This window comes from Phalangium opilio, unplaced genomic scaffold (genome assembly GCF_054372755.1).
Source record: "Phalangium opilio isolate 3A_F unplaced genomic scaffold, DU_Popi_V2 ptg000024l_1, whole genome shotgun sequence".
NCBI lineage: Eukaryota > Metazoa > Arthropoda > Arachnida > Opiliones > Phalangiidae > Phalangium > Phalangium opilio.
The window spans coordinates 9673993-9683312 of record NW_028324155.1 but is presented as its reverse complement, the minus strand read 5'-3'; positions in this window follow the sequence as shown (position 1 = coordinate 9683312).

Sequence of the window (9320 nt, the reverse complement as noted above, 5' to 3'; positions counted from 1 at the left end):
GCTTTCCCGTCATAAAAATGGTCCATACCGTTGACAAAGTTGCCTGACTGTAGAATAAAGCGTAGATAGGGATCCTTTGGTAACGCTGCCAAGTTGTATTGTTAATACGGTTGCTCTTAAAAGAGGATGGAGGTGGGCGAGAGGGGGGGTCACTTTGGGATGAAATTCCTCTCCCTCTTTCTCTCCTCCCTAGCATCCCTATATAGTTCATCTTGGGCTTCCATTTTCTCTTCTTGGTCTTTCTTTACTTTGGCTCATTACTGATAATGAGATTTGTGTCCGCTACGTGGCGTCCTCAATCGGCTACTCGTAAAAAGCATCTTTGAAGGGCCCCTTTTTCTCTCTCTCTCGACATCTGTTTTTAATGGCCACCATTTAAAAGAGCCCCCCCTAGCACCCCTTTTTTAAAGGTTAAAGAATTTGCGAATTTTACCCGAGCTTTTCTCTCAAAAATGATCTCCGGAAGCGTTTTTAGAAGAAGAAGAGGAAAAAAGTTCGTATATTTGACGAAGGGATAGTTTTAGGACACGTCCGAAGAATAGGTGATAATTACAAATTTTGGAACTTCAATCCGTAGAGGCTCGCATTAGGGTTAAAACTCTATTCCAAATTTTGGCCCTTTTTTTACACCGCGTTGAGTGCTTTATTTCCCCTTTTATATTCTGGGATTTAAGGGCCGACTTCCAGCGAAAAGGGTTCTAGCGAACTGAAAACCGAGCATCAAGACTAACAATGAAGCGACCGTGCCGATTTTCGAAGCCCCGCTTGGTCAAAAGTGGGAAGGGTTCTCGCTAACTGAAAGCCGTGCAATGTGGTTCTAGCGAACTGAAGATGAACAATGGAAATCCTTTTAAATTTATTTCCTCTCGAATTTTTGCATTCCCCTGAAGTAAATTCTCTATTGCGTATCTTCAGTTCGCTAGAACCACATTGCACGGCTTTCAGTTAGCTAGAACCCTTCCATCTTTTACCCCAGCGGGGCTTCGAAAATCGGCACGGTCGCTTCATTGTTAGTCTCGATGCTCGGTTTTCAGTTCGTTAGAACCCTTTTCGATGGAAGTCGGCCTTTAAGACGCCGAGCAAGCCGCTGAAACGGTATAGTTAGGTAAAACTCGACCGTCCTTTATATCGTAAAATATAATAGTTTTGCACGCGCTAAAAGGTTTTTACGTCGCCCACTTTTCCACTCTGAATGCGAGTAAAGGCGCGGCCAGTATTAGTCTAAATGCACTTTCCGCAGCTCCCTTTGTTTCCCATCCCTTCCGCTACTTCGGGAAGGTTGTGGTGAAAGTTCTCCAATCCTCGTTGTTAGCTTTTAGTCTGGTTGTGGTGCGGCTTTCAAGTATATCAGCGTCCTCCTCATCCCATCCCGCGTTCCTCCGTTGTATCTCCTTTTTTGAAAAGAAGTCCTTCTCCAGCCTCTACTGATCCCTAAATTGAAGGCATTTTCTCTTTCATCCTCGTCGTCTCGCTCCTCACGCATCCCAGAGATCCACCGTTCCAGAATCCCCATCCCCATCCTTATCCTAGCACTCGCTAGGCATATAGCTCAACCTCAATTCGCAGCAAGCAGTACACGCTTTCTTCGATGGACGCAAAAAAATCAGTGAAGATTCGGGGGACTTCGATGGAATCCAAAATTGTCTCAACGATTAATCTCTTCTACAGTGAATATTTGATTAAAGTTATTTATTTTACGCGCCTGAAATTAACGTTTAAAACTTGGAAAGGATATTAAATATTTGCCCCTAAGAGTTCGTAACCCTAGATATGAATAAATATTAGCGCGGGGCAACATTATACGGGGTGAAAGAAACTATCGGGGTCATTCAAGAGGGTTAATTAAGAGAGGCTATGAAAGCTTAATTAAGTGTGTGAAGTTTTTAACAGCGCCTTTAATAGAAAAAATTGACGCTGAGAAATTCTAACTATAGAGCCTAAGATAAGAAAACCTGATGACTATAGTCGCTTAGCGTCTTGTACCCGACTTAAATTACCCTGGATTTTTTAATACGAATTTCAGTCGGGTCCTCAAGATGCTAAAGACGACGATCCCGGAAAATGGGTCATTGACGATTATAAAAAAAATTTCAAGAAAGAAAGAAAGAGAGAAAAAAGGTTTGTAAGATGCTGCGAGGAAGGTGGATGACGGGGATGAGGAGATGACGGGGATACGTCTTTAACTCTTCTCGTAATCAGTCATCTGTTACGAACGACTTTTCAAAAGAGCTACTTGCTCGCTCGAATAAGGGACCACCCCCGCTATAGACTCTCGCAAACGACTCCAATCTGGAAATGTTTTTCTAAAAACGTAACGCATTTTCCCCTATTTTACTTGGCGAATCGCGATGCGTTTCTCAATTGATGATTTTGTCCGTTAAATAGCGGCGCATCCGAATCCAATGGGAAATTGGGGGGTGTTCGATAGAATACAACTCCATTACACGTGTTTCTTTACAATTCGGCAATTTAACCGAAATTAATGATCGAAGATTTTTCAAACAGGTATGTTTTCTGTACGTTTCATTGTTTAAAAGGGAGTGCGAGAGAGAGAGAGAGAGAGAAACCACCCTTTTCACGCGCGTTTACAATTCGTAATGCGCGTTAGGCTTGGCGCATGTTTTAACATTTGATAATATCACGTGGTATATTAAGACTGGTGTATATTCCTTTTTGGGACATCGTTGGGGGTCCCATTGGACAAGAACCATTTCTGGCCAGGGCGATATTAAGACATTCTCTCTCTCTCTCTCTCTCTCTCTCTCTCTCTCTCAATATGGCCTCCCTGACACCCTCCTAACTCGTCGGTAAATTAAGCCGTATTGTATTATCCCTAATATAATTTGTTATCATCCCCGTATTCGCCTTAATAGAAATGGCACTTATTATCCTTAGTAAAGTCAGTAAAGCTATAGTAAAATTAGTGGGGGTGCTGATAGCGTTTTAAAAGGACCAGTTTTTTTTATTTGGACTTGGCCCGAGGCATACGCCCACTCAAAATGGCGCGCTACCTGCATTTTAAAGCGGGACTCGCCGTGCGCTCTACAACATCCGGGAGTGAACATATTTCAATTTTTTTTCTTTTTCATTCATTTTTTTAAAAAGACGAAATATATTCGAATATATTATTATTAGTCGAGTACGTTACTTTATTTCATAGGCCACCTTCGAAGAATTTTGTCTTATTCTGAAGAAAAGAAAAAAAGAAAGAAGTTTCAAATCGCTATTAATTTTTCTTTTGCTCGCGCAAATATTAACGCCCTGAAAAATTAATTTTCAGCAAGGACGCCCAGTTTTGTCTGCTTTTTTTTATTTTAAGGTGGAATTCGTTTTAAGGAAGTTATAGATATATTTCAATTTAAATTGACCCGGGATAACTTTTGGGTTTTTTTTTTTGAATTACCCGCTGTTTAATTTATTAATTGGTATAAATTTTAATTATTAATTAATTTTCCCAAACAATGGGAAGATAAATTGGTCTGGGAAAAAGAGGGTTCAAAGTTCAAACTGTGATCTAGTTTCTTGGGCACGCGAGTTTTTGCCGAAGAAGTTTGTTTGGTGGCAGGATACGAAGAAGTTGACGAGTAGCGAAGGCGTATCACCAGGGGCGGTCATCTTGGTTTTCTTCTGGCGGCGGACATCCTCTCCCTTTGCCTTGGTTCCCCGGTGGCTAGCGCTAATTACCTTTTGACGACGTTGTCGCCTCTAATGGCCTTTTCTTCTCGGCCTGGTCAGCCTCATTACGTCACTAAATCCTCCCCCCCTCCATCCCACTTTCGTATCCAATCTTTTCTTATTTCTAAGGCCATTCACTTTGGTATAGATCAAGCCCCTCGCGCGCCTTCCCCAATTTTCCCATTTTCCCTATGGGAGAATCGAGCTTAATAGTATTAAGCGTGTTTACGGTAAAGGACCCTGAAAGTTTCCCGTAAGTCGAGGGCCTTGGCGCGATGGCTGTGGGTGCCCGCCAAAGTTCTCAATCTACCAGAAAGAGACCCCGTTTCGACAATGACGCATGGCGTACCGGGTTAAAGGTCATATTCTGTCGGCTGCCAGAGTAAGGAGAGGATAGAAAGAGAAAAAAACGCGCGCAAATATATACGCGTGATTGTATGTATATGTATGAAAAGGCGGGAAAAAAAACATATACGAGTGAGGAAACCTTCATTAGCGCGTGCACCAATGTCGCGCGACATTCGGAAAGTAGATTAATTTGAAGTGATGTCTTGTAGTGATATTTTAGTCGATTCCCTCGTGTATTTCTACGTATTTCAAGGGGAAATTTACAGGAGCTTCGATTTCATGGACTTCTCTGGAAGTGAAAAAGGTTTTGAGGCGCTGGGCATTATTTTCCAAGGGCGATGTTTTGATGGCGTAATCTTGGATTGGATAATCGCTGGCCCACAACCAGTAATTCTGACTAGTTTGGCCTCCTTGTCCCCGGGACCCGTATAAGCGCGGGATGAAAGACTGGACCGCGACTCCGCGTCATTTGGCGTGATTAGAATCTGACCCCCGCGCGATCTGCCCGCAAACCTGATGACCCTTTCAGTTTGGAGGTCCTGCAATGTCTCTCTGTCTGTCTGAACATTATAAGTTCAAATCTTATCTCCAATTTCGCGCGGCGTCGTCTGGGATCCCCTGTTTTTGGGGTCTGGAGTTTATGGGGGAAGGAGGGGGACCTTATACGTAAGCCGACACACTTGTTAAAAAGTTGTTTTTCGAGCGGCCAGTCGCGCTGGGTGATTAATGCTTTTTGTTTTTATGTTTTTTTTTTTTTGTTTTGGGAGGGGTCGCGAGGTTCCTCCAGACGGAGATCGGTCATTTTCGAAACTGAGTCGATTTTCAAATGTAACCCGAAGTATTTGGGTATCGTTCGGTTTGAGATTTCACAGCCGTATCTTTTACTATGTTAATTAATTGGTCAGTTTTCTCAAACCCGTTTGTCGCGGAAGGGATCAGTCAAAATAAGACTTTATTTCAGATCTCAAAATCTCGAGGCCCAGATTGACCCTTAACCCAAAGCATTTGATATCCCATTGCCTTAAATTATTTTCCAAATATCCTTTAAATCTCTAGAAATATAATAATTTTCCAAAGATGATCAATACGCGGATCGGGTGCCCGCGGTCTATCTGTAAGCATGGCGACAACTAGGGCCTAATCAGGAATGTTATTGACATTTTCATCTTTCCCATATGGCTGGTTATTTCCGCTTCCCGCGGATGGATACGACGAATCCATTTCCTTTGGAAATCGACATCCTTTATTTTTCTCCCAAGAGAAATCGGTGTCCTCTATCTATCTCTCTAACTTGATTGCTCCAATTATTTATTTACCATTTCATCTCGTCGTCGGTGCGGTCGTCACTCGTCTTCGCTTCCTCGATTGGGACAAGCCCGCCCGCCCGCGTCTAACATCGTCTTTAGCCAGACTCCCAATTATAATACATATCCGACGTAACTTTGTCGCTGTTCCTCTTCTTCTTCTTCTTAATGTAGTAATTCGGATCGCGTAGTTGTACGTATTTGTCGCTCACCAAAAACCCACTTAAGTCTCGTTTAATGAATTTTAAAATAGGAAGCCGTATAATTATAAAACTCCCCAATTAAAAAAAAATGATATGTAAGAATTAATTGAAGAGTGCCGGGAGAGAGAGAGAGAAAGGAGATTAGGGGGAAGGGAGTGAATTATCATTAAATTTCGTAGTAGCTCTTAAATTCAAAGGAACAATCTCGGAGATGGTATTTATGAAGAGAGTTGAATTTTATTATATCATCATATGACTTTAATTATGCAGCGCGGTGCTGGTCAAAAAATGTGTAGTATTTTGACCTAACAGGGTTGCCACGGGTCAGGGAAAACCTGGAAAAGTCAGGGAATTTAAAAATGGGCCGAAAAGGTCAGGGAAAAGTCAGGGAATTTTAAAATTTTCAGCAAAGTCAGGGAAAAGTCAGGGAATTTGATTTTAGTGGGTAAAATTTTTGGAGATAAAAATCTTTATTGAAAGTTTCTCCTGATCCTCTCTTAACACAGAAAACTCTAGAGCAATCCTTAAAAATGTCTAGAATTGTTTTTATGAGAAGTAAATGCCTTTAAAAAATCTCTTGGACTGTTATTTATAGTTTAAATATTTCTTATTCATTTTGGTGCGAAAAATACATTGGAAAACTTAATGTAGAGAATTTATTTAATTATAAGCCCTTAAAACGTGCTGTAAACATTTACACTTTCGGCCTAAAAAGGTCAGGGAAAACCTGGAAAAGTCAGGGAATTTGGTTCTGAAAATTCCGTGGCAACCCTGCAAAAACTTGCAGTCTTAATTCTTTAATAACAAATTCACGCGTACATGTGCACTGTTCCTTTAAGAGTGATTTTTGTCCACGCAGTAAACCACGCGGAGCTATTTCGTAATAATAAAAGGGGTACTAGTATATACCTATCACCATCATTTCCTGCGCCCCTGGACCATCTTTAAGGGGAGGGGAGGAGGGGGGTCTTTAAGTTTCTAATAATAATGATCATAAGGAAGAGAGAGAGGGGGGGTCAAGGTGAGTGGCCTCCCTCGTGCCTCCGGGCCAGGAAACGACCAATTACAGCGGCTTAAGACACGCTGTAGTCATTGCCTTAAGTTTTTATTATATATAATGTATATATATCTTTCGCACTCTCGTATATAGTAATGTCTTAGACTCGTTTAATGACATCCCCCAAGACGAATGAATCCGTCAATGAATAATTTAACCTGAATTTGTAAAATTTTACGAATGAATCGACAGAGTGGGAAAAAATACTCCGTACACTGTACGTAATAGTAAATTAATTAGCTGTAGTTTAAAGAGAGTATGAAGACCGAAATTAAGAGTCGTGGGCATTACGTGCCTTATTTTAAATACAATCAAATCGATCAAGCTCTCGTAAATCCAGTACATATTTTTCTTTATGATCAAAATGATACAAGGGCATCGACTTATTTTTTTTCTGTACCAGGATGAAAAATCGGACGACAATAGGGGAACCGCGACAATCATTTTATATTATTACGAAAGATTAAGGAGAAATTATTTTTTATATTCTTTTCTGTTCTTTGATCGGAAAATCTCTTCCACGATCAAAGAATGCAACGTGTTTCTATCGGTTAGCCTCGCGGAGAGGACGAACTTTGATCAGTTCAGCATTTTTTTTTTCGTCTCTCGAACCGTGATCGGTTGCGATTTATGAAACGAGTCGATTATTATCGTCTGCTTCGAGGTTTTTGGAACTTGCCTATATAGGCTTAGCGGGTAAGATAGAAAATTCTAGGAATTTTAGCACCCCCGTTGACGGATATCAAAGTACTTAAATCTTGAACGGAAGAAATTTCCTCTTCACGTGGTCTACTATAGCCCCAGCATCCCCTCACTTTCCATCTCGAACCAACGGAGCTAGCCGCGAGTTATCTTTATTCAGGATTTGTTTTGACCGAGGCTTACAGACTTCTTTTTTTACATTCTGAGAATATCGTGGCAGCTATTCCGTAAATGAACGCTGTCCTTCGATATAAACTTATCTTGAATAATGGTATAGGACGAGATGGGACGCGCCATTTTTTTTTTGAACTGGTGTATGGGTAGGTGTTCAACCGACCAAATCGAGGGAGAACCAATCGTAAGCTCCACTGACCTTCGGTGATGTGATGTTCAAATTTTTAAAGATGGCAGGCCAGCATCTTACGTATAGACTTTGGATTTTTTATACGGTTTTAAATGGAAGGGGATTTGTAGTGAAAGAAAAAATAAATGCGATTCGAGAACAGTTTGCCACGTACTTAAACATAGCCCCCTCCCTCCCTTCATCCCCCAACAAGGATCATTTCGTTTTGAACGACTGATATCAGTTGTCTGTAAGGTGGCTTTAGGTACGTCCATTTGAGCTAAAGCTCTCAATTTTGCAACATTGCATCGGTGATATCTATGGAATGTATTCTCCTTGGATGAATTTTCTTTGGTTTTGTTCTTGACGAGTTTAATTGGCCGTAACTTTAGTTCCAACAATGTAGGTAAATTAAAATCACGAGAATCGGTGTTAGACAATGTCTAGGGAATAGATTGACGTCCAAGAAATCGTAAGAGTAATTGCACCGAGTATCATTCCTTAGAGATATAAAGCATCATCCTAAACACGGTGAATTTGAACTTTGGTATTTGCCACCTAAATAGAGTAGCACCCTGGAGCGGGATTGAGACGGCTAGGATTGGGGGCCCATGCAGTCAGGGCCGATATATATTAAAAGGGGCTCATTGGCGCGAAACGAACATTGGCATGATGGGCGCGCGCGGTCAAAGTGTTTGACTTATATCCAGGCATTTTTTAACGACAGATTTTTCGCTATCTTTTTTTGCTCCCCACGTGATCCCCGCAGAGGGCGTCGTGCTCGCTTACCTCTCTTTCTGATTACTATAGAGAAAAAGAAGCGAAACAGTTTGAAGGGTGCAATGATGCCACGGGATCGACCCAAAATGGATGGCTATTTGGGGGAGGGGGAGTCCAGGGAGGCATTCGTCTACGGGCAGAATCCAAAATGTCATTTTTTCCGATTGAAGCTCTATAGTTTTGTTACTTTGTAATGTACTTGGATGAATATAAGTCTGACCCCACGCTGTTTTTAATATGCGGGCTTTGGAAGCTTGGAAAAAACCCTTTTATTCTTTATATTACGTGACAGGAATCTTTCCTTACACGCTAGGAATGTCTGGAATTAATGGCAGACTCCCTGGGAAATTTCGACCATTTTAAGATTGGAAAGTTTAAATTAATGGATATTTTAAAAATTACTAGTTCTAATTGTTTTCAAGCCCGAATTAAACGATTAATCGGGTCTTGAAACTAAAACGCCCCCGAAGTTACGTTAGGTTATCAACTTAAGTATTCGTAACCACTTTCGGTTTCAGTTTCATCTATTTTTTGAACCCTGTCATTTGGTGTTATTATTTAATTTTTAGACTTAAGGTAAAGAAAGTTAGGCTTAGGTCTTCTTTGTATTAAAAAGAAAATGGCGGGGCGACGCGTAGCCGGCTCGTGACGCGCGTGATGCCAAAATACCACGCCCCCTCGTGCGCGTGACACGAACTAGAATGTTTTCTCTTTTACTCTTAGAGAGCGCCCTTTCAAGGTAGTTTGAGCCGAGGCTTAGGAACGTAATAGTTTTGCCCTTATAATAAGTAATTGCGCGCGCGGTGCTGGTAGGTTTTTCTAAAGACGGTGGTGTCTCGCTAACCCGGACCCAAGTTTTGACCTTGACGCGCCTTTTAAAGTATAGACTAGCGAAATTGACATACGGG